General features: G+C 38.3%; 1 protein-coding gene across 15 annotated transcripts in view; it reads left to right on the top strand.

The window, feature by feature from the left end:
• Positions 1-26,392, top strand: part of LOC149919044 (uncharacterized) — a 149,785-nt gene that overhangs the window by 27,202 nt on the left and 96,191 nt on the right. The window contains exon 3 of one of the 15 annotated variants that reach the window (XR_016464363.1): positions 3,230-3,692. The exons of 13 other annotated variants lie outside the window; for them this stretch is intronic. The gene's annotated coding sequence lies outside the window, so the exon portion shown is untranslated. One more of the 15 variants, XR_016464364.1, reaches the window with a different exon arrangement.

The raw sequence follows: 26,392 nt of genomic DNA, 5'->3' as shown, positions 1-26,392 counted from the left end.
GTTGCCATTTCTACCACAAGCTACTAAGCCATATCTCATATCCTCATCCAGATGCCTTTTGAACACTGCCAGGGATGGCGACTCCACCACCTTCCTGGGCAGGCTATTCCAGTGCCTGACCATTCCCTGAGAGAAAAAGTTTTTCCTTATGTCTAATCTAAATCTCCTCTGGTACAACTTATGGCCATTTCCTCAGGTCCTGTTTGTTGCCTGGGAGAAGATGCCAATCCCCTCCTTCCAAAGACCAGTGACAGCTCAAGAGGAATGCAATTGCTATCCAGATAGATGCTGCGTTTTTGGCTGCTAACCCTTAAAAGAGCGCGAGGAGGGAGTGGATTCACCTTTTGGTCACTTAGATGCTCTGCTTGCACCTGAGCTCCCTGGGTTCACCATGTCTTCTCACTGGGTGCTCAACCATCAGTTCACACTGTGACCTGGTGATTCCACTGCAGACAGGTAGCTGTCATCAAGGAATTCCTTTTTGTTTAGTATTCCTTTAGATTAAAATCAGATTATACTGAATTTAATATCAAAGCAGTCATTTGTGGTTATTGTAGAGTTTCTGAAGTTTTCTGGAGTATTGATGGAAGAAAACAGATCGCAAATACTACTCTTTTTTAATGTCTGAAGGGGATGAATGATTATAAAAAGGTCTTCAGGAAGCACTGAAAACCATGGAGTAATCTAGAAAATTCTATACCAACACCTTAATTTATAGGACCCTGGATGGTGTTACTTTGTCCCAGATACCATACCAACAGCAAATAAGCTGTTGAAGTAAAGTTCTGTCTGGAAAGCTCTCCAGAGAGGGACTGACCTGTGTATTCTCAAGGTTTATAATCTCAAGGAATAAAAGTCTTTCAAATGCTTTTGCATTTGTCTTGCCAAAACAAACTGAGAAATATCACTCTAAAAATAGCTCTGTCTTCTGGCGCTCTCTGTATGCTTTAGGTAAGATATTCCTAAAGCTTAAAACAATGAGAATATATATATGTATATAAATATTCTCCTGCAGTACAAAACAGTGAAGATGAAAGGAGTGATCATAATTTTTCTTTTTAATTAATTTTTACTTCTTTTAAGGTCAAATCCTGATGACATTTTTACTTGTATATTGTGGTTTCACTTTGTTTTCCTTTTTTATTTTTTTCTAGTCCTAAGATCAAGGATAATAAAGATTAAATCAGTAGAACTTCTGTCTTGGAAATCTGAATAAAGCAGGAGTTTGAGTTAGATGCTTACAGTTGAGATAAATGAAAGGGTAGGTAAAAGTCAGAAACAATATTCAAGTCAGTTTAGTTTCCCCTGCTAAAAGGTAAAGATCTTTGGCCTGTTATCTATGGTTGCAGTCAAACTGAAAGAGGAATCTGATGCTTGCTTTGCTGAAAGTACTGACTGAAACATTGCTTCCTACTACAGAAGCAGAATGAATGTTCAGTTATTTGAACAAAATGTTTATGCCTGGGGATATTCTGTCATTCTTCTCATCATGACCTCAATTCTGTGAAGATGTGCTTGTAATACATACGCTAGGCATATGTTTTACAAGTTATGAACAGTGAATTGCTCGCAAAGAGGTAAATTGATTTTGCAGTTGAGTGAGCTGAGGTATAAAACGGAAGGCCTAAATCTACAAAACTATTTATGACTGTAGCTCCTTTCTAGGCACCAACACTTACCGTGAAATTGATGGGAGGATAGGAACCTAAATTTTGGCTTGTGTCTTGATGATCCCAGTGCTATGTCCTTATAGCTGCTTTTTCTCTAACCTTCTCCATATTTCCTGGAGTCTTGATTGACAACTATTTCAAGGCTTACTTTGTGATACAAGAATGAAGGAGGGTAGTTGTTTCTGGGCTCCAGCTATTGAGATTCTGTGTTGACAAAATGTGGTGTCTAACGCGTCTTGCAGTTTATATGGGAGGTAAATCATTACTCTGGCTTTGAAGGTGCTTTTGGACTAGTCCTTATGTGAACTTGGCTGTCTATCAGCAGCATGACTACACAGTTTAGGTAAGCTTTGAAAACTCCTTTAAAGGCTTGCAAAAGGGAAAGGCCTTGTTTCAGCACATTTCTACCAGTGACATAATCTGTTCTTAATCTTTTTTTGTGTGTGTGTGTACATACAGCATTGTGTCATTTAACAGGTTGAGAAATTCATTCCCAAAGTATGTATGCCTCTGCATCTAGGAGAGAGGGTTTAAAAAAAAAATTGTTGTTGCAGCTCAAGCAGCTTTCCTGGGTGTCTCATTCTTCAGCTGATCCACATTCTTTCCCAGTGAGAGAGAACACGATAAGGCATTAACGCCTATTTATAACTGCAGAGAGAGATACTTGCTTAGTGATGCACTACTCAGTGTAGGAAAAAAAAAAACAAAACACAAGCCATAACAAAAAAAAACCCTGTCCCTAAGAGCTTGCCCTGAACTTTGCTGTTTGCTGCTCTGTGCTGGCTTTCTTGCTTTTCTTTGGAGGGCACCATACAGGACTTGGCATTTGAAACCAAAATAAAGCAACGTGTTCAAGACTGCACAATATGAGTCACTGTGAAACCATGTGTGCTTTTCACTTCCTCGTAGTTTTTACATTTGATTTTGTTTCTTTGAGAATGACTATTTATATGAAGGTAATACTTAGAGGCCCTGATCCAAAGTGAAGTCTGCATTTCTAGGCTTTGTGCAAACATATGGTGAGACACAGGCTTCTGCCCTTAAAAGTCAATGATCAGAGTGATTGTGACAACTAAAAAATAAGACAGGAAACTGATATAATAGGATCCTAGCATCATAGAATGGTTTGGGTTGGAAGGAACCTCAAGCATCATCAAGTTCCAACTGTCGTGCCGCAGGCAGGAATGCCAGCTGCTAGATCAGATTGCCAGAGCCTCAAACAACCTGGCTTTAAACACCTTCAGGGACAGGGCATCCACAACATCTCTGATATGGCTTTCACAAAATTATGGCACAGATCAATCACTCACTCAACAACAGTCATTCACTTTTCAACTTCTCCCTCCAAACAGTTAAGAGTGATGCAGGAGGTAAAACAAACCTCAACACTGGAGAATTCAACTTCAGTGAAACACTTGAGCTTGTAACATCTTTTTTTTTTTTTCCTAGGGACACTGGATATGCTTTGTACATCCATCGTGAACGTTCTAACCACAGTTGTATGAAAATGGCAACTTTCCAGCCTAACTGATTTTGTGATTCTTCTCTTTTACTTTCAGTTGAAATGCCTCATCTGAACTGACTCTTTATCAGCTAAGAGGAGTTTGCAGTTGCTGCTGTACAGAGCACTTTTCCATTTGGCATCCTTTTCAGTTGTGACTGTGTGAGATCTGACAAAGAATATACATTTTGCCAACCTTGTAATCCAAGATGCCTGCTTTCTAACCAAACAGGGAATGGCTGGGTAATTTATTCATTTTCTGAGCAATGGGAAAAGCTGAGTACTAGGAAAATAATACTAGGAAAGGAATATTAGGAATAGACAGCACAGAATTGCTGAATTACCAGTGAACATTGATACTTTTCTTTCCAAGAGATCTATATCATATTGTTTCATTAGAGAACATAAATAAAAGCGAAGTGCCTCTTCCCCTATGCAGGCTATGCTCTTGGATGTCATTTCATGGCATATCTGATGGGCTTATGTCTCTTAAATAAAGATTTTGAGGAGTATGATTTGAATAAAATCGACCATTTTCTAAAAGTATTGGAGTTCCACTAGAATTGCTTTGAAATGTTTTGAATAATTAGTGATTGAAAGCCCTCTCAAAGTGTCAGTTGAATGATCTCATAATTCCCTACAAAGGTTTATCAAACAGTTCACTTTTCCACAAGGAGTTGCCATCCCAGACTTTATTTAGCAAAACCATTCTCTGCAAACACTTGCCAACATTACAATCAGAAAAATGTGGGGACACTACTTTCACACTTATTTATTTTATTTATTCATTAATTTATAACATCTTTTGTTATTGTTTTCAAATCTAAGCAGAGTTACAAATAACACTGCTGTGGAGATTTAAACAAGTGACTGACAAAAAGCAAAACTTCCTGAATGCCTGAACCAACTGTAATGGAAAAGTGAGCCATAAAAAACCACTCTAGTACTTTTGCTAATAATAAATTTTTGAGGTAATGTCTTCGTTGTGCATAGGAGCCATAGACTAACAACACACTGGGGGGAATGCTGTTCGGTGAGATCAAAAAGGGGTCACGCTCCCACAGATTTATAGCTTCACAGAATCACACAGAAAAAATTTTCTGTGTGATTTTCTTTAAATTATGATGACAGAGGCTGGATACCAGCAGAAGATATGTTACAGGTACTTTCAGCACTCTTGGTGGTGTCAGTGCTTCAGTAGGTCAGCTTTTGTCAAGATTTTTCCAGGTATCTTGTCAAGAGAGAGATTTTAATGTGGATTCAGAGGAAACCAAAGGAAATGGCTTTGGTTTTGAGATCATATCTGAAAGTTCAATTATGTGGAATAATGTGATGGCAGATAGGTGGAAATAAATGTAGGTGAAATAGTAGGGGAGATAGAATCTAGTTAATAAGGACCTTGAAGGTGAAGAAGCTTTTCTCTGACATGAAAGAGTAAAGAAACACAGGATCAAGGTGACAGTAGTAAAAGTGTTGAATTAGGAAAATGATCATTGTAGTATCTTTCTGAATTGCTAGGATGTGAGCTCTATTAATAAAAGTCCAGGAAATAAATGGACAAATAAAGAGGCATAGCTGGGCAGCACATCCATCTGATAGAGCAGCTTTTCACATAATTTTCCTTCAGAAGTGAGAGGGGCTTCATGCCAAAAATACCCCCTAGGACTATGTGTCCTGTGCAACTGAAGAAATGGAAGGCTATTCACTTGAGAGAAGCACTTCTCTAATGGACTAACTATAAAATGAGCCTGCTTCTTCTGAATCCGGGAAATGCTAGGAAAATATTCATTTGTATTACGTCTTCCCTTACTGGAGGGGATGAGTTCAGGAAAGCAGGTGGTGACAGAGGCATGGCAGATGGATGGCAGAGCTCTCCCCAGAATGTCTGAAGTGGACAGAGACTACCTCAGCTTGTAGGATTCCCTAGCAGTGAATCCCTCTGCCTGCATACGTTCACTTTATACACTACAAGATGAATTAAACAAACCACACAAATTGGCCCTGAGATGCTGTAATTTTGAACGATCTATCTAGAACAAAAATTTTTAGAAGACACAGACTTCACAATTATCCTTGACTTTTGATTTTCCTTTCCCCAAGCTGAATCCATTAAGTATTTTGAACCATAACCCGAGGAAAGTCTTAACTCTGTGGTACTGACTGCTATGAATTCATACAATCCAATTCCATGGATGGAATTTTCAAAATTACTCTCAGGTGACCTGGGGGAGAATCCCATTTTCCTTGTCTAATTTAGCACGTGGAATTTTCCTTTCCACACTTCTGTTAATGAAGCAGACCAGTAACAGATAACTGATGCCACTACAATTTGAAAAGCATATATTTAAATATAATGCAGCCTTCTTACAAATCATGAAATGGACAGCCTGGAGCCATCTGGCACTCCACCCCTGAAAGAACATTTGTTAGGACAGCGTTGTTCTTTCTCTAAATGTCTAACTACAGCCATCACAGACAGCCCCTTCTCAACCTGAGCATTACCCATCTTTCAAAGCACATATGAAAAAATAAATGCTGTTGCCAGTGCAAGCCAAAATATGAACAGTTACATCCTAAAATCTCTCCCTATGCCCATTTGCATGCGTATGGGCATATGTAGTTAAAACTACACATATCAGATGCAGCAAGATTTAACACATTATGGACCCTAGAACAAAAAAAGAGTATGGAAAGATCGAAGTGCTTAATTGTGCTTAATTAATGGAAATGGCACATTGACGAGCATTTAATGCTCTTCAGAAGAAAAATACTTCTTCAAAACAAAAGCCAAGGTGACTTTTCAGGCATTCTGCATTTAAAACTAATATTTTTGGCAGTCCAGAAAGACAAATTTCGTCATGATTAGAGCTGGGCACTAACCATATCACTTATCACACTAAGTGATATGTCTGTTCTCCTGAGCCTGGTGATCAGTCAGAATGGAGAAGCCCCACAGGACCTCAGCTGTCTGGAAAACTCTCTGGCAGAGTCTAGGCAGCCTGCCTCCACCTTTTCCCTGCTGTTCTGCCTGCTTGCCTTCTTCTGCTTTGGTGGCTTTTCTGCCAGAAATTCAGTTTCACTAACAGTTCTTAACCAGACTGTACTCAGATTTTGAAAAGGCAAAGTTATCTGTGGGAGAGAATTATTGCCCCTCCTACTCACTTCCTTCTAATTGCTTAAATTTCTGTTGCATTAATGAGTGAGGCTATAATTTTCCAGAGTAAACGTGACGGAAGGTGAAGTGATGCAGAAAGCTGGTATAAAATTGATTAATGTAGAGTATATGAGAAAATAGGTATTTTAATAAGTATTTCACTCTATAAATAATCAGTCACCAGGTGAATTGTTAAAGCCATCTCACTCTCTACAATCGTAGAATGGCTTGGGTTGGAAGGGACCCAAGAAGAAAGAATCATCAAGTTCCAACCTCCCTGCCACAGGCAGAGCCACCAACCTCCAGATGATCTGGCACTAGACCAGGTTGCCCAGGGCTCCATCCAACCTGGTCTTGAAAACCTCCAGGGATAAAGCATCTACAGCCTCTCTGGGCAGCCTGTTCCAGCACCTCACCACTCTCTTGGTAAAGAACTTCCCCAGCATCTAATTTAATTCTTCCCTAATATGAATGGAAGTCATGACAAGATGTCTCAAGAAGATTATATTCTGTGGACATAAAGTAGATTAAATTTTACATCACTGAGTAAGAAAATTAATGTTGGACATACGTGACATGTAATTCTTTTTCCAGGGTCTTTCAAAAGAAAGGATATGCTTTCACTGTGCAGTAAAATCTGCTTTCAAAACTCATTCAGCTGTGTTAACCCATAGTGTAAGGAAAATGTACCTCCTTCTTGGGGTGCTGTTGCAGACCACAGTAAATCTTCAGGGAGCCACTCTTAAACTCTATTTTGGAAAGTAGTTAACAAACTTGTGCTAAGCATCTAACAGAATAGGCAGCCATTTTTATTTACCATTCAGTATATTTTCCCTCCATGATACATTGTAATAAGAATTTTTTGCTATATATCAAAGTGAATCTAATCTTTCTTAATTTTTCCAAAGAAAAGCTTTTTTTTTTCCTAGGAAATAACTTTCTCGCCCTGACAGTGTAATTTCCATTCCTCAATAAAGGAAATTACAGTATTATAAAGAAAAACAAGTGTATGAAGACACAAGTGCACTAGTATATTCTCAGTACTAGAAGCATTGAGAAGGAAATAGAGCAGTAGTCAAAGAAGTCTGCACTTCATTCAGTGGATGAGAAATCTTTATTTAGCCTTGGCTTTTTGACAGTATTGTGGGCCAGTTTCTCACTGAGAAGTTGACACAAACACATTTTCATATCTAGATGGTTTTCTTGACATTTCTGCACTTGCCATCCTTACTCTCTTGATGAAAATGGTCAGATTTTCCTTTTGTGTCTAAGATCAGTAAGACACACTGTTATACTCTGTCTGCAGGTAACTTTCCCTTAAAAACAAAGATTAGGAATAATAGAGGATCTTCCAGGAATGTCAGAGACATTTAAGGATTTCCTTGGAAGAGAAACACAAGGTATACGAAATCTCTTTCTAAAACCCCACGGTTGTCACGAGCAGACTAAGGGTTGTTGCTCTGTCTGTGGAAGGCAGTTACCCTAACCCAGCATTGTCACAGGCTTTTCAGGTTGTCAAATCAGAGCTTTGGTTTGGCACAGGAATACAGGCAAATAAGAGAAAGGTGCTGTCAAACAAGCAAAGGTAATGAAACTCTACTCAGTGTTCAAATGTTAGTATAGACAAGTAATATTTTCCTCTCTTGGATGGGATTATTCTGCATTTCAGCACTTTTAGTTCCTTTTCTTCTTCGACCTTGACTGAATAGCAACTCAACAAACACAAGCCTTTGTGAAAAGACTATATTTCACTCTGGCTTTGAATCAGACTTCTTCTGCAAGAGTTTATTTTCATGTCTGAAGTGGATTTCCTACTGTTTTTGACAAGGGTGGGAACTAGAATTGGCTACTATTGTCTGTCAGGTTTATATTCTTCAGCTTAACTATTTTACTCTTTCTAACATTTATTCATTTTTACAATTCAGATTGTCAGGATAAGGTAAGGAAACATAGGTTCTACAGTCTGGAGAGTTTATATCTCTGACATTTATCTGTTAAACCTTTTGCTGTAGGGATATGATGGGCAGATTATAAAGCAGTATTTTTAGGATTTACATGACACTTTCTGTAGGGTAGTGTTTGCCTGTACCTAAGAGAGCCACTTCTGGAAAGACATGAACCAGGCCCCTCTTTATCTGCAGGGTCTCAGCTTTCATTTAAAACAAAAAAATGGAAGGACAAATTAAAAAACAAAGAATAATTTGCAGACTACAATGGTTAGCACAGCAATGTCTAACATTTAAACATCAATTTTCCCAGGGAGTGCCTTAGTCGGCATCATTAGTGATCAGCTATTGAGAAGGAACATACATGCCATGTGCTATGGCAGTTGGCTAGGATAAATTATTTATACTCACTGACTTTTTTTTTTGTTACTGTGGTACTGTATCAGTTCTTTACATCTTCCCTTGGTCAGGATGAAGGAAAATCTGTGGATCCTTGTTTTACCTATGTGTCAATCAGGCATCACATTCATAGGATCATAGGGTATTAGAAGCTTAGAAAAGTCTTCTGGTATGTGAGGAAACAAATTTAGATACACAGGAAACTACTGTCATCAAAAGATGCACATCAGAACTTTGTCTGTGTCGGGGTTGTATGGTAACTAATTTGAGCTTTCCAGGACCACAGTTCTAGTTTTTGATACCCAAAATCAGTCTAAGAGCAGTCTTTCAGTTTGAGGGTAGTAGGGTCTATCAGCAGCAGAACTTTAGAAACCTCACTGTAATTTTTCCCTGTCCCTCTGTCATGCTGATGACATCATGCTGGTGACATGCAATGGCATCAGAAGTAACTACACATTTTGGACAAATGTACAACATGCAAAAAAGTTATAACAAGTTTCCATAAAAATATTAATTTTTTAAAAAAACTTAAATGCAAATGTGCCAGGCATTCTTGTGTAGCTGTGCCTGCATGATGTCTATCCCTTGGTAGATAGATTACAGTGATGAGAATGTAGGAACAAGGGCTGATCACAAAAATACACAAGATGGTTTCAGAAGTAAAAGTAATTTTTTTCTGTTTTCCAGTGCCTAACAAGCAAATACTGTTATCTTCTTGTTATCCTAAAAATGTACAGCCTACACTGCTTTTACCTTGAATGATGCTGTCCTCTCAAACTTCTCATGTTCATGTCTATGTGTGTGTGCAAACACACACAAATACTTGGATTACACATACAGAATAAAAAAGTAGATCAGTAAAATGAATTGTCTTATTAACTTGTTGGACTTGAAGGATCTTCTAGTTCCTTCTAATACTGCAAATATCCATCTGTTAAATATTTTTAAGTTCAGAAGACTAAGTGGTAGATGCTTTCAAAAGTGCAGAAGGTCTTGAAGTAGGAGACAGGCTTTTTGTGGACAGCAGGCATGAAATGCTTTAAAAGCACAGAAAATGAATGCTTCCGAAGAAAGTCAGTTATTCTCCCAAAACTTGCTGGGAACCCTTCAAGCCAGACTGCTTACATAGAAAGTTTACTAGAAGTAAACTCAGTACTTTGGCATGTGGCACACCTTTGAAATTCATTTGTTTGATTTGATAGGTACTAGCATTATGGGGATGACCTTTAGTCCGAATAATATATCATTTAATCAAAATCACATGAAGAAATGTTTACATATCCATCAAATTTTATGCTGCAGTAGTACACCATATGCACAGGAATATCTTGAAAAAGGATTATTGCATTGTAGCTGGCCATACTTTTCCATGACAACTTGAGAAGGCCTGTCAGCATGTAGCTAAACACGCCACCATCTTATCAACAAATCTGATGGTCCCTGGAAAGCTTTCTTCTTGTGCTTTTAGCCCATCCAAGTGAAATTTCCCCCCATATATTGTGTTCTACTCTCCCTACATTCTACTCCCCCTACATTCACACCATCTCATAGAAGATGTGATTTGTGGGTATTCATATCCATGTACTATAAATATGCTAGCAAGCAGGAGAGACCAGAATATACATTAACTTGGCTGCCTTTAGGAGCTTTGCCAGAGCTACTGTCCAGCAGAACCCTGTCACTACTGGCAGTTAATGCAACACCTTTTTGATGCAATATACTATCTATACTATAAAAACAATCACTGAAGATAAGTATCAATTGTGGACTCTGTTTCATCCAATCATCTCAAAAAATTAGAGGAGTCATAGTCACAGCACTTTCACTGACAACCTGGTCTTTTCTTTCTCAGTGGGAAAATAAGATCCAATGTTTGATTTTGTGGCACCACTTTGAGCTTAAACATGTTATGTTTCAGAATGGTTGGCATTTCTCTCCTGACCTCATCATAAGAAAGAAAATAGAATGTCAATGTTGCAGATAAATAATCTTTACGATTTTCCCCAGATCCAAAGGAAGAACTGAAAGATGAATTGTGTGTTTATATGGCTTTTCTGCACAGCATTCAGCAGAGAGGTACTGACACTTGCACGAAGGGAATCAATGACAGGAAGCAATCTAGCTGTGGTCAGCTCTCAACTGATCTCTGCAGGGAAGTTCTCCCTATCCTGGCACCTATGCAATACGGTTTAGGCATAGCCGTACTCATTCCCACCTTCAAGTATGCTTAAAATCTGATTCACCACCTAAATTCCACTCAAAGCTGGACTTTCAAAAGACTTTGGTCCCAAAGTTAGCAATTAAAAACAAATTAAAAAGAAAAGCTTCTATAGGATTAAATAGTATTACAGCCATCTCATTATTGCTTGTCCTAATGGAGGAGGGCTGAGCAACAGCAGAAACTATCATTATCGGTTTTAAATTATATTCCAATGATGTATTTGGTAGACTCACATTTAAATACTTATCTGTAGGGAGAGTGGCAGGAAGAAAAGAAAGACATAGTGTAAATATAGAGTGTAGTGTACTCTTGGCACAGATCTGTAGCCGAGATATCTGTGCAATAAAATGCTAGCTTTTGTTATGGTAATGGAAAAGAACAAAATTTCTCCCTTTGTAACTTCTTGAGTTCAGTACTGACCTCCCCATTATAAAGTACATTGGGAATTATTTAATTGTAGCCAATGCATCAGGTCATGTAGTCAGGGGCTTTTAGAACAGATTTTGATTAGAACCAGCAGAGCTTGAAAATGTTAATCTTGAGGCCATATTGCAGAATTGCTGTTATTATTTTAGGCTCTCCTTGGGCTGGTGGGTTGGGATGTGGGAAGAAGGATGAGGTCAAACCCTGCATTTTATTCAAAGTAAAATATTCTTCCATGTTTGTTTTAAATCAAATTAGTCTGAAGTAAAGGATAGACCTGATATTATGTCATAAAATTCAGTAAATATAATAAGTTTGTTTTCCCCTCTATTCTCCCCTTTGGAGACATAATTGTATGAAGAGAAAGAATTGTGAAGACAGATAATAAGACAGAAGTGTATAAATGTACACTCAGAACTAGACAGATTGAAATTTCACCATAAATTTTAAGAATAAAAAATGATTTTAAAAAGAAATAAACAAGAAGAGAAAATACATCTTGAAATTTCCACTGAAATTTTCTTTGTTGAGGAAAGAAAAATAGAAATGAGACAAACCACAGGAGTGGCAGCAACTTCATTTTACCTGTCTCCCATCGTCTTGGGAAAAATGCTTTACAGAGCACATTTTGCATCCCTCTAATAAACCATCTGAAAGCATAGTAAAGGGAGCAGCACTAAGATATCCTGAACATGAACTACTACTGATGTTTTTGAAGATCAGCTATCAATTAGAGCTCATTTTATTTGATGCTGTTCAAATCATAGTATCACAAAATGGCTTGGGTTGGAAGAGACCTTTAAGATCATCTAGTTCCAAACCCCTGCTATAGGCAGGGACACCTCCCTCGGGACCAGGTTTCTCACAGCCCCATCCAGCTTGGCCTTGAATGCTTCAGGGAGGGGACATAATACCAGTTCATTTTTGTCTCTAGCTGATCTAATAAATTTTAAAGTCCTGCATTCTTTTCTTTATTATTATCTTGCCCAATATACTTGACTTCATTTATGTCAGATTTGTGTTTACACTGTAAAAAATTCTGCAATTTTTTTTCAGACTAAGAAGTATGGGATGTAATGTCTGAAGGGAAAATGCAGGCCCATGCAGCTATTTTACCAGGATGTGATGCAATCTTAGGATGCAATGCCTTCTTCCTAGACCTGTTTTGAATTCAAAGTTATTGAAGATAAAATCATTCTGTTCTATTAATGCTCATTTTACTAGAGATACATTTCAAATTTAATACAAAACAGCTAATGACACTGGGTTAGAAAAATGAATACAATTTGCAATAACTGTGATGAACACTTGCCTTTTACTGCGTGAGTTGTTCCCTCAGGCACTTGTCAGGATGTGGGAATCCTGTTTCATTTCCTTTATCTTCTTGAAGAGATCTTCACTCCCATTTCTTGGCCTTCAGGCTTATAAATCCTGATACTAAGTGACTGTTGTGATGCTTAGCTAAAGGAAGGGGCGCTCCATTTTTCTCTTGGACAGTATCCTGTTTTGCTGAAACAAGGCAGGAAGGGGCTGGCGCAAGCCAGGGCTGAGGCAGAGGTTGTCCAGGTTCCAGTTCCATGCTCCAGCTGCCAAAAAGAACAACCTGTCTCTCACATCTCAACCTGGCAGCGCTGAGCAAGTGCATCTACGAGCAACACTGACAACTGGAGAGGCAGGAGCAGGCCTACAAGCCCACGTCCAAACTGAAGTATGGATCATTTGTTATCCCTTGTTTATATTGGCTGCAGTTTTTTGCAAACTCAGACCAAGACTTCTGGGAGTCAAGATTGCTGTCCAGCCACACAGGAAATGTCTGCACTTATGTAGGAAATATGCTCTCCTCAGAACATGCTCTTCTAGTAGGCATTATCTTAGTAGATAAGGTGTTGGGCCTGATACCAACAGCCTGCAGCTTTCCTCAGTTTAGTCTCATGGCTGTCGCTGACCACAGGGAAGACAAAGACTAAGGATGATCAGGGGAGAATGTATAACATTACCATGCATGATTTTGAAGAAAAAGAGAAGAAAAGAAAACCTTAAAGATTACAAAATATCACTGCTATTTTAAAATTGTCTTTTTTCCTACAGGGACTAATTCCATGAAATAAATTTAAGGTATCTTAAAGGTTGAATCTTTGATATTCAGACTCCTTGTGTTCCCAAGTAATCCTCACAGATGGGTTTAGTCCCACTGAATTCAAATGGAAAATCATATGTAAGATTAAATTCTTTGCTGGATCAGCAAAGCATTTTAGAATTCATGATTATTATTTAGTATATCCTGGCTGCCATCAAGATAATCCAAGGTGTTTCTGAATGGAGACTTTATTTTGTATCAAATATTTAGACAATAGAGACATAGTTGTTATCTTAGCAAGAACCCAATTTATCTTAGCAAGAACGTGTCACATAAATTTAGCTTTCTTAAATGTGCATCTAGCTTAAAATGCTTTGCTGGGTTAGTTCAAAGGCACCAACAGCATTTCAGAGTCAAGGCTGTTTCTTCTTACTCCAAAAAGTTTTATTCTCTCTGTACTCTAGTTGCAATCAATTTTTTGTCCAGATTGCACAAAATATGCTGTCTAGGAAAAAGGCAAGGTCACAAACAACTGCAGTACAAGGTAACCATAATGATCTCCTTTATCTCTATTACTTCAATAGAACAAAAGTTTATTTCCTTTCCTGATATTGTTTAAGTGAGATCTCAAGTTATTTTTCTCTTACCTGAAAGCTTAATTTAATTTTCACTAATTTCATAACATTTTGTTTTAAATATCTTCTTCTGGAAAGGTCTTCAAGAATTTATAGGAGTTTCATCTACAGAAATGGAACCAAGATTGCATTAGAGCACTATTCTAAAATGTATCAGGTTGCACACACACACACACAAACACTTGTGGAAGCGTTCAAAACTCTCTGGAATTTGGTACACATTCAACTGATCTCCACAGGAGATTTCAGCAACTGAACAGATATATACTGATTGCCTCCATTACTTGGTTTACTTGTTTTAATTTATGTTTTATCAGTCTTCAGCCCCTACCTTTGGCTATGTCATCCAATTACATTTTTAAATTACATTTTAACATGAATTCAAAGGTTTAAACTGAAACACACAGGCATGCCTGAGGATGTCATCAAACCTCCGATGAAGGCCCAAATTTTATATGCTGCTGTGTGTTCGGGTACCTTATCACTATGTTGTTCCTCTTTTCCACATTTCACTAGAGGATGAACTTAGGCAAGACCTAAGCAGTCTGGATACTCCAAAAATGAATGATCGACTTTCCCTCCATTACCCCCCCAAAATAAAAGGTATTGTCATTACTAGAACGAGGACTGCAAAATACCAAAATAAACATGCTGAAAACAGGTCTATAACAACTCAACATTGTCTCCAAGAGGATTTAAATCAAAATGCTTGCAAGACACTGCCAAATTTAACTGTATAGTTGTGAAAACGATTTAGTTAACATCACAGACTGGAATGACTGGAACTACATTGAATTGGAATGTATGTTCTTGTAGGTATTTTTTTCCAACATAACACATGAGAAATATGCTAATCACCACTCTGATTAAACTAGTATCCCCTCCCACACATAAAGCTATCATTTATAGTATGTTTTAAAGTAACTGCCTCTTATTTTGTTTAAATAAGCATGTCTCTTTAGCAACAAATATCACCTCATTAAAGTCTGTCACTCAGCTTAGCATCTCAATGAAAGACTGAAGTAGGAAGGGGACCACAAAGCAGCTGAAAGTAAAAGGGAAAAAATTCGAGGAATGTCAAGGACCCTCCAGGAATATGAGATCAGAAAAGTCACTGAAAAATGAGCTCATTAAATGAATAAAAATATATTGAAGTGCTCCTTGTTTAGAATTGAATGTAAGCTTGGACTTTTCATCCTGTGCAAGTTTGTCAAATTATTGTAAGGCGCATTTTGTTTGGTTGGTTTTTGTTTCTTATTTTATCCTCTCAATGAGGAAAAAGAGCATATAAATAATTTCTTCTAAGCAACCAGCTTAAAGCCATCCCAAAAGTTTGAGGTAAGAAAGCCTGTTAATATTGTTCATCACTCACAAAACAGTATGCCTTGTACATGCCTAGGAGAGGAAAATACCATATTTCATTATCCCCAAAATGGGATTGAAAGAGGACTTTTGACAGTGCTCAGTAGTTGTCTTAAGCATTGCTGAAATTTCATTGAATAGAAACAGGCTTAGGGGAATGTTGAGTGCTCCTTGTATATGCTGTTTCCTTAGCCACATATAGCACATAGATTCATGACCAAACCCACAAACCCACAAACAAATCTCTGCGGAACACGAGTCTGATAGTAATAATAATTCAGAGGATTTAAAAGGGCTGCTGCGAGGTTTTCTGTAGCTAACACTGTCATCTCTAGTTGTCCCTACTTGGGTAGCCCTTTAGGGCAAATAAAGCTTTTGCACCTGAGACTTTCTAAACCAGGTTATGTGAAACACCACAAAGTACAAGAACTGATCCTATAAGAAAGGTAATACCCTAGCAAAGTGGTGGTATCATTCTGGTGCTCTATAATTTACTCCATGATTTCCAAGCAGCTCAATTCAGGCTAAAACTCAGGAGAACGGAGTCAGGCAAACAGAAAGAAGTCTGAGAAGAATGTAATAATTCTTTCTTCCAGGAAAGTTTGGATTGAGCTCAGGCATCAACCAGACATTCAGGGAAGGATTTCTTGCCTGAAGACTTACATTGTTTCACCAGCATGTTGACTGGATTTGTTAATGTCATCCACACCACTTCTACTTCCAGATGTTTTGCAAACATCCCTTTCAAAGTTGCTTATGGCTGTGGAAGGCCCCTAAGTACAGATGATGAAGAGATTTGCTAATTAAAGAGGCCACCTGTGACTCTCACTCTGCCACTCCCAATACCACAACTGCAGTATGTGAGTTTGGTCCTTTTGAAAACAGTGTGGCAAAGCAGTGGTGATTCAGGTCTTCCAAAGAAATTTGACTATAAAAAAATACTTCTAGAATAAATGTTTTTGACAATCACTTAACACATTAAAACAAGTAACTGTATGAAGTTGGAAACAGGTTCTGTAATAGAACACAATGTACTTTGCTCATGGGTTTCTTAACTTACTACTGCTGTGAATAGATATATTTCAGGTTGTAATCTTTGCCTAAATGTAATGGAAGAATTCCTTTTTCTTTTTTTTTTTTTCTTCTTTTTTTTCTTTTTGTGCATGTGTGGAAACAGTAGATCAGGCTCTGTTATCATTTTTCTTCTTTGTATACTCTATTGGGGGAAATTTATATTCCTGCGGAATTACGTAATATTGCACAGGGTATCCAAAGCAATTAAAAGTATTTCTCTTGTCAATCATTTTAACAAGATGGATAATACCAGTGAATCAAGCAAGGTTTTGAGAATAATCTTTGTATATCTGTTTAGGTAATGAATCGATACCAATTTTATCTCAGTGGCATAACTTCCTAATAAGCCCTGCTTGTCTATGTTTCTCTGAGCTCCATGTTTTTAAGTCTGTGATTACCAGTGCGTGTCTGGACAGTAGGTGCTAAGGGAGCCTTCCGTGTTACTCACCTGCAGCAGAATGGCACGGAGCTCACATCACCAAAACCTGGTAGGACAACACACACAGTGTGCTTTCCAGCACATTTAGACAGCAGAGAACACAGTGTTCTCCTTACCCAAGGATTTTCAAACTCCTACACCTCAGTAAGCAGACTGTGGATTCTGTGTAAATAACTTGGTCTGTGGTTCCCCTCAGCTCTCTTAGCTCTGGATTTGCATGCAAGACAATGGCAGAAACTTGCTACTTAAAATAGAAGAGAATAAATACACGCATGCACAAACACTCAAATCCAATTATACTGCTGGCCTTATTGGCATTGCTCAAGGTGCAGAAGCTTGGAGCGCTTATTTTGTAGTTACTGCTTGAATACAGTCATTACTGGCTTTCCATTCCTGGATGATAAGTGAAGGCATATGATTCATCTGGCATGAGAAGATCCCTGGGGTTTTGGTAGATTTGCAGTTTGGATGCTAGAATCTTATCTAGGCGTAAATGACTGCTTACTTCATGATTACAGGATTAGAGCTTTCTGAGGGAATTCATTCCTCTTTCCCTATTCTTAGTAGAAAACAATTTCTAAAAGTCATTCCTATGTAAAGCAAATTTGTAAAACAGATCAGGCTAGTGTTGCACTTCTGCATGTGGAGAGCACATTGAGAGTGGGTCAAGTGCCAAATCGTCACCTTTGCCTTCTCTCTATTCTTGTCACAGAGCTCCCATGAAGGAAACTCTCCTGGAATCCTCATGGGAAACTAACTTTGCCTTTGTATGCTATTCATGCTTTTCTCCTGAGCAATAGCATGGTGATAACTTCTGCTGGTCAATGGAGGTATTTTGCTTCGGTGGAAGAGTAGGTGAGATTTATACCTTTGCACATAGTAGCTGGTTGGCAGATGTGAGAATTTACAAAATCCTAAGGAATTCATAATGCTCACGTAAATATCATCTTTCACAACATGTCTCAGGTCCTGCAGCACTGCTGAAATCAAAATGCCAGCATTTGGCATTCAAAAATGTTTGTTCCCTCAATATAACAAAATGCACCTTCTGCATGGCACAGTGGATCACACAATATTTTTGCTGGAAGACTGAGAAACTTCAATATACAAACAGCTGTACTTGCTTAGAAAAGGATAGTCTTTGCAAAAGACATTTAGAATCTTTTTAGGAAGCTATTTCAGGCAATTATATTTTTAATAAGCTCCACTATTAGTAAGGTGGTTTGCAAAGAAACCCCACCCGGATAACCATATTAAAGTGGCTGTGATTAAGTTCATCTCTAGCTGTGCATTTATATTGAAAGCTACATTTTGTCAGCAGGGGAAGAAAGGAGTATGCAGAATTTCTGACTGCCCACCACCTGCTGCTATTATCTTTTCTTTCCCTTCTAGTGCCCTATGTTATACCTGTTGGTTTAAGGATCTGTTTTGACAAGAACATGAAGAAAGAGTGACTAATACTGTTCTTTTACACATAAACATCCCTTCAAAGGGCAACTAATCTCCTCTTTGTTGGTTGTAAAGGGGATAAGAGGACTTACCTTCTGGAAATGCTGATTTCTTTCCAATTGCTGCAATGGCAGGTGGGGTTATTAGCTTAAATTTGCACAACTATTTTTTAAATGTTTCAGTGTGAATGGAAAATCTTTATGTTTTTTCTTTTCATCTGTTCCTTTTAAAGGACAGCTGCAGAAAACAATGGTTTTCTTTAGCTCAACCTCAAGATACAAGGAGAACTGTATTAACAGAAAAGGCAAATTTTTGTTCTCTAAGTATGGACTCAAAGTAGGCTGAAGGCAAGAGGTGCCACAAAGCTGCTAGTTGTTGTCCAGGCCTTTTTTCTCTGAGGATTTTTCTCTCTATCTGCACAGAGGTGATAATGTGTGGTAGCAGCGTTTTTATGATTTGATCCATGTATATAATGTCTGTGTTGAGACAGCTGCACTGAGAGGTTCCTCATTTCTTCCTCCTAGCCCTTGCATAGAAAACTACCTAAGTTCTTCTACACACTGGCTAGGACTCCCTGTCCTGACCTACTCTACAACCCAGGTTACATCATCTTGAAAGGTTTCCTCTTTTTTATCTTTTGTTTTACCTTCCAGACTAATAAATCATATGGATCTTGAACGAAAAATCTGATCTGAGAGATGTGGAATGCAAAGTGGAAAAGAACCTTTCCTACTTTTTGTTTAGCAGTAGTTCCGAAAGAGGCAAGAGCAAATGCTTGAAAGCCAGCCAGATGGAAATCACTTCAAGTACTATCTAAAGTGTAATGGAACTGCGGTGCTTTCAGCATACCACACTCATTAGATACTCACAACACCCAGCACGTCTAAGTGCTGTAGTCTAACAACTCCTTTGCACAGTGCTCTGAAAGAATCTATAGTGCTCTTTGACTCAATGAAGTTCCAGTAGAACTTAGTTTTTCTTGTTGACATTGTTTTTTTTTAAAGGCATGAAATCTATTTAAGAATGGAGGCATACTTTAGTTTTGTAAAAATGTGCTTTCACACGATTGCTTTCTCACAGTCAAACTGTTTAAGGAGAAAGGCATTTGTTTTGTATTGAAAACCACGTGTATACCTTCTGTAAGGCTGTTGCAGCTTGCTGGTCATAGTAAACACTATGTCTGGAGATGAAAACCAGAAGTAATCTTTGTCTTGGCATGAACATGAGTAATTTTTCTGTATTTTGCTTGTGACTTCTTAAAGTTAAAATGTGAATGACTGCATACTGAAACACTTTGAAAAATATGGTACTTATCTGTGAGATAAATATGTTTAATTATGTGTACTATTAGTTCAAAGTACCTGAGAACCTCCTCTTCACTGGGAGTACTGGTACATTAAATCTGCTGCCAAACAAAAAAAAAAAAAAGATTTTTAACCTGCAAGATGGCATTCAATTTAAAGAAAATGCAGGAAAAAAATAAGAAAATCAGAAGGAATTCAAATAAAAATTGTGCAAGGTTTTTGTTTGTTTGTTTGTTTGTTTTTTTATGACAGTGGGACATTCTATGAAGGTTATAACTTGTTAGGGAGGGATGGGATCCATCTATCTAGAAGAGTCAGGGTGATATTTGGTAGCAGGCTGGCCAACCTAGTGAGGCAGGCTGTAAACGGAAGGACTTGAGGGATAGGGTCCAAAATGGCAATGCTCACACCATTGCAACCCACTGGGGAATGAGACAAGCTATTCATAACAGTGACAGATATTCCAAGTCCTAGAAGTGGGGAGGAATACCCACATGCATCAGTATAAGTTAGGGAGTAACCTGCTGGAAAGCAGCTCTGAGGAGGACTTGAGTGTCCTGGTGGACAACAGGATGACCATGACTTTATTAAATCCAGGAGAGCTCAAGGCAAGCACAGGAACCTACTCATACAGATCTCATTCAAGACTAAAGTATAATTAGGGAACTATATACATAGATTAGTGCAATCACCTGTAGAGTATTTGGGGGTGTAAACACTACAGAGGTATGATTTGAGCATGAGTGAAATGAACAACATAAGTTACAAAAATCACAATAATATTATGAAAAATTTCCTACTGATTACATCTTAGGAGAATTTTTTTGGCTCTGAAATAATCTCCTGGGAAAACAATGGGAGCCCCTATTGTCTGATTCCTTTAAACAGAGCTGAGAAAAAGCACTGGAAAAACATAGCTCAGAGAGCAATAGTTTACTAGGAGAGCAATGGAAAAATGACTACTGTCTTAGATCATGAAAACTGTGCATGACTTTTACGATTCTGTGAAGCCATGCAGCTGCCTTAAAGAAATGTTACTGCAGCCATAATTCATTGCATAACAGACACCCAACTACATGTGTTTATTAACAAGCATGCTGAAAAATATTTACATAATCTTTCTAGCAGAAAATAGCAATGCTCTTCATTTTCTTAGATATTCTGTTCTTTCCTTCACTGTTTTTATAGAGGGTTGTGAGCTTTGGTGTTGTTGCTTTGTCTTTTTTTGTATGTTTTTTTCCAGGAAAGTGAGGTACTGCAATGTTTTCCATACCACATAAATCTTCACTGATTGAGGAGAATGACACAGTTTTTAAACAATATTCCATTCACACTAAGTATCTCTCCAGTATTTGGGATCCTAGGAATCTTTACTGCTGAACAGAAACGTATTACATGAAAATTCAAAGGAGGGGGCAATTTGAAATCTGCCTCCTTATAGGATGGAAGAATAAGAAAGGGAGACACAAATCTCTTGGTGATAGGAAACAAATCTCAATACTGGAGTTCAAATGCTAGTCAACTGTCCACCTGGCGAGGCAGCTGGCGAGTCAACAGCAGACACTTTAGTTGGTGGCATATAAGGCTGAATCTAGGGCTGTAATCCAGTCTGCTGCCTTCATGACATGGTTGTAGCCACACAGACTGAACATGCTGCTAATTTATTGGTTCCACAATTGCCAGTCTTTCTCATAAAGAGGAAAAGAAACTGATTTACATTAAGGGCAAAAGATCTGATGGGAACTGACAGAAATTAACAACTATTTCAGGAGAAATATAACCAGTCAGTGAAAGAATAGTGAATCTCCTATTTGCAAACAATTCCCTCCTGAAATTTCATCTGCTTAACTAAGAGAACTTTCTAAATGTTTGAGAAGTATCAGCTGGATTTAGCAGCTGGTAATGGAATGACCAAAAACTCATCATCATCACGGATTAACCTCACATTGCCCTCAAAAAAACCTTATTTCTACCTGTATGAGATCAAGACAAAATAAGAAGCAACTGAATTATTCTACTTATTTCCATTCGTCAGTAGACTCTTCTACCACACCTAATGTGGTAGATATATATATGTATCTATCTATAGCATTTTATATAGTATTCAAGTTTGTTTGTTCGTTTGTTTTTTGTGGGTTTGTATTATTTAAATTGAACATTCCTACCTGAAAATATCAGGAAATACATGAAAATATGTCTGACATATTCTTCAGACTCCAAAGTAGCTGCCATTTGATGCTCTTCTGTGACACATCATTTCATTGACTATCTTAAAACTTCATTTTATAAAAATGTGTATTCTCCATTTTTAGCCATGTCATATAACATCTTTAAAAATAAGTTATTTTCTTCTGGCAAATAAAGTATCAGTGTCTTCAAGAATGAAGGTATTTCTGTGGGACTGTACCTTGCAACTACAATGCAGGGAGATGTAGTCTTCTTTAAGATCTGGTCAAAGCATTTATTTCTGAAACTTGATGTTGTCTTGTTTGTTGACTTTTGATTGGGTTAAATTATAGTAGTCATGCAGAAAACTAACTTTATATTATTTAATTATAATTTAAGAAATCAAAGAATATTACATTTTTTATGCAAATCATCTTAAACTGACATAGAAGTTATTTTGAACTGGACAAAGTATCAAGAGGAACAGTGAATAGTTCTACAAATCTGCAGCCTGGTAGGTCTGTACTAAATGCATAATGCATGTACTAAATCCATCCTTTCTGATTCTTGGCACATACACAAATAACCCAAGATCTGATGAACCTAAGCCATCTCATGCAGCTTGATTTCCAGTGATATGGATAAAATTTCAGACTTGTTTTCATCATGAGCCATCCTAAAATATATCATAAACAGCCAGGACTGTGAATGACGTGGATTACTGTTAATGAAGCATTTCTGAATTAATGTGACAGCCAATGTCTGTAAAATAACATTTTTACTCCCTTTTAAGTAGCAGTGCTGAAAAATTGTCAGAGGAATTGCACAGCAGCAGATTCTTTGTCTCTAAATTATAAGTGGAATTACAAAATGCATATATTATACATACTACACATATGATAACAGCCTCAAATTGTTATTTTAAAACAGGCCACTTGACCTCACAGCCTTAAAGTTCTGGTAAAGTTCTGTGCAAAAAAAAAAAAAAAAAACTTTATCAGTACATGTGCAAAACTTTTAGATAGAAAAGAAATATACTTCTATCCAGTCCATAATATTTTGCAAGCCATTTGCTCCAGCTGCAAATTGCAGTTTTTTTCAGTGCCCTGCAAATATGTAGCCGGAGACTTGTTGACCTGTCCTCTTTTCAGTGTACTAGTTAGTGTGCTCCCAAGATGGTATAGCTAATGTTAATTCATATATGATTAAACAATGAGTTATATGATGGTAGCATGTTGTAGAAAATAAATACCTAAACAAAAGAAAGAAATACATGCTTGAAAGCTTGACAGCACAAAGCCTCAAAGGGTCTTATACCTTAGAATCAGAGTATTTGTAGATGTTAAAAAGATTCACTACAGAATGGAGCTCTCTTAGCTCTCCAGTGTCTGAACTTATATTTCATCCTATTCCTGTAAGATTTCTACCTGCCTTATGGGAAGAGGTGAGCTGTGCCTGTTTTTCCATTTTTTGATGCTGAAAGGTTTTGTTTCTCTGATGCATAGGAAATACACACTTTGATTGAACTTCCTTTTCTATAAAAGACCTCAGTGTACAACTTATCCTTTCCTTCCTCTTGCAAAACATTTTGACTTGTGATTATTAGAGTGGCTCAAAGAAAGCAACAAAATATTTGCCAACATTATATTTTTCCTCCTTCACCTCCCTTTTCTACCCTTAAGAAAAAGACTTCATCTTTCATTTACTGTTGATGTTGATAACTTGGAAGTCTGGCCATTTTTCCAAGATACATTGAATGCTCAGATGTGATCAGGCCCTTCCTTAACAAAGATCTTATCTACTAAGTACTATCTCATGAAGTGTATATGTTACATTCATGCTTCACTATATGTCCTGCTCTTCTCCTGAATTTCAGATGGAGCTTGACCTATGAAAAATATAAATCATCCCTCCAGAAAAAGGCTTTCCTTCTCACCCTATTTGCACAGCTGTGATCAGCAGAGTTTTTTGAACAGAAGGTTGCTGTCTATAAGTAAGCAAAACTCACTATAGAAACCTCCTGGATTTCATGGTTGTACAGGGCCCCCAAATGTCAAATATGATGAACTTCCAGGGGCAGCCCACCATAGTGAGCAAGCATTTGAAGAAGGTTTGTCTCTGGCTAAGAGGTAAGGAAATTGAATCCTTTTCCAACTTAAGAAACCAGATGAGGTTTAACAAAAACAAGTGTAGAGTCTTGCATCTGGGGAGGAATAATTGCATGCACTGGTACAGGTTGGGGGATGACCTGCTGGAGAGGAGCTCTGCGGAGAGGGACCTGGGTGTCCTGGTGGACGACAGGTTGGCCATGAGCCAGCAGTGTGCCCTTGTAGCCAAGAGGGCCAATGGCATTCTGGGGTGCATTAAAAAAAGTGCGGCCAGCAGGTCGAGGGAGGTGATCCTCCCCCTCTGCTCCGCCTGGTAAGGCCTCATCTGGAGTACTGTGTCCAGTTCTGGGCTCCCCAGTACAAAAAAAGAAAGAGTCCAGCAGAGGGCCACAAAGATGGTGAAGGGCCTGGAGCATCTCCCCTATGAAGAAAGGTTACGTGAACTGGGTCTGTTTAGCCTTGAGAAAAGAAGACTGAGAGGGGACCTGGTCCAGGTCTATAAATATCTAAGGTGTGAGGGGCAAAGTGGTGAGGCCAGACTCTTTTCAGCAGTGTGTGGAGACAGGACAAGGGGAAACGGCCAGAAACTGGAGCATAGGAAGTTCCGCACCAATGTGCGCAAGAACTTCTTTACGGTGAGGGTGACGGAGCACTGGAACAGGCTGCCCAGGGAGGTTGTGGAGTCTCCTTCTCTGGAGATATTCAAGACCCACCTGGACACCTACTTGTGTGACTGGTGTAGGGAACCTGCTTTGGCAGGGGGGTTGGACTCAATGATCTCTGGAGGTCCCTTCCAACCCCTACGATTCTGTGATTCTGTGATTCTGTAATCATTCTGTATGTACTGAGTTTTCCTCATTTGACTGTATTCTGGAACGTTCAGCCACTCTTATTTACCTGGGTCAACTTTTAGCTGTCATACAGGTAACAGGCAGTTAGAGACCTGAACAAGTTACTTGTGCTATTTTAGATGGTCTGTGGTAACTGAGACATTTCACAGGTCATACATGTGAGAGAACAAACCATGCTATTCTGAAAGAGCTGGATACTAGGTAGGATACTTGGGAACTCTATTGCCACTTTAGACAGTGGTATTCAAATACTTGAATGTCAGACTTTTTTTTTCTCTTTGTAGCATGTGATTGTTTTGATTCATCTTTCTTTTTTGGTGATATTTTCTGTTTTGTTTTTCCCTAGAACAGGCTCCTTAAATCTCAATACATTTGCTCATCCTTATGCTGGGTTCCAAGTTTTCTTGTCCATCCTTCAGTAAATGAAAACCATGAACACTTTGGGTAATTCTTCTAGAATTTCTAGAATTTAGATCTTTCCCTTTTAACTGTTTTATGTTTCATCTTTGTATGTAAAACAGTAGCTGCATCTATCTCACACAGTACACATTCTCAGAACTCTTGAGGAGATTGTCAAAATATCGTACACTGCAGGCCACTTTTCCATCTTTATCAATGCCCTTAATCAATGGTGTTGTGTGTCCCTGATTATAATTATGTGTCATTAAATGGATAGGTCTCAGCAGTGGTTTCTGAGCCCTGAAAGAAGGCCTCTAAAAATCATCCTGTGCCCTAGCACACACATCCTGTCCAGCTTTCACCATCTTCTCTGAAAGAGTGAGATGTTCCCAGATGTTCCCTGTAAGAGCTGCCAGCTCAGCAGTCCACCAAGAGCCAACAGGGAATTTGAAAGTGCAGGAAAACTCATAATTTAGGTACCCAGTTGGCACACATTTGAATTCTCTCACCTTGATCTCTTCCCATGAGGGGATTGGTAGCTGGGTAGCCTGCATCTTTTCTTCTCCTGTCCTTGAGGTGATTTTAAGACTTTATATCTGAACAGTATCCATAACTTTGCACACTCAGCTCTGGCCACAGAAGCTAGTCTTATATACAGTACTCTCAAGAGTATTGCTTAATCCCACAGCTCAGGTCATCTGTTATGAGTCTTCTGGGCATCTTTATTTTTACTGGGCATTTCATTCTGTGACCAGTTGTTGGAGTAAAGTTGGCTTTGTTGTACATCACAAAGTTGGATATTTATTTAATACTGAGTTCTTAGACTCCATTACTGCTGGTTGCCTTTGTTCTTTGTAATCCAAAATACACCTTACTGCTGACAGACAAAGGTTACTCAGTGGTTTTGTGCCATGAGTGGAAGAAAGCTTAGTGGGAGAAGGTCAGACACTGAGTTATTTAGGGTAATTTCCTTCCTTCTCCTCCTCTGCTTCTCCCACCAGTGTCTGCATATGGGGATGGGTGCAGGTGTGGGAGCATACTGGCATGTGGGAGCAACCCTTTCTAAGAACAATTCTGGAGTGGAGTTAAATGGGGCTGGCTAGATTTTCCAACCTTCATTCTGATTCATGGTAGTTTGGGGCAGGGTAAATATAATGTTATTTGTAATTAAATATGTACAGCAGTGTGTACTTCCTCAAAGCTCCTCTGCACTG

Source organism: Phasianus colchicus, chromosome 2 (genome assembly GCF_987193195.1).
Source record: "Phasianus colchicus chromosome 2, bPhaCol1.hap1.1, whole genome shotgun sequence".
Taxonomy (NCBI): Eukaryota; Metazoa; Chordata; class Aves; order Galliformes; family Phasianidae; genus Phasianus; species Phasianus colchicus.
Note: the sequence above shows the minus strand (reverse complement) of the source record. Positions and strands in the feature narration are given on the sequence as shown.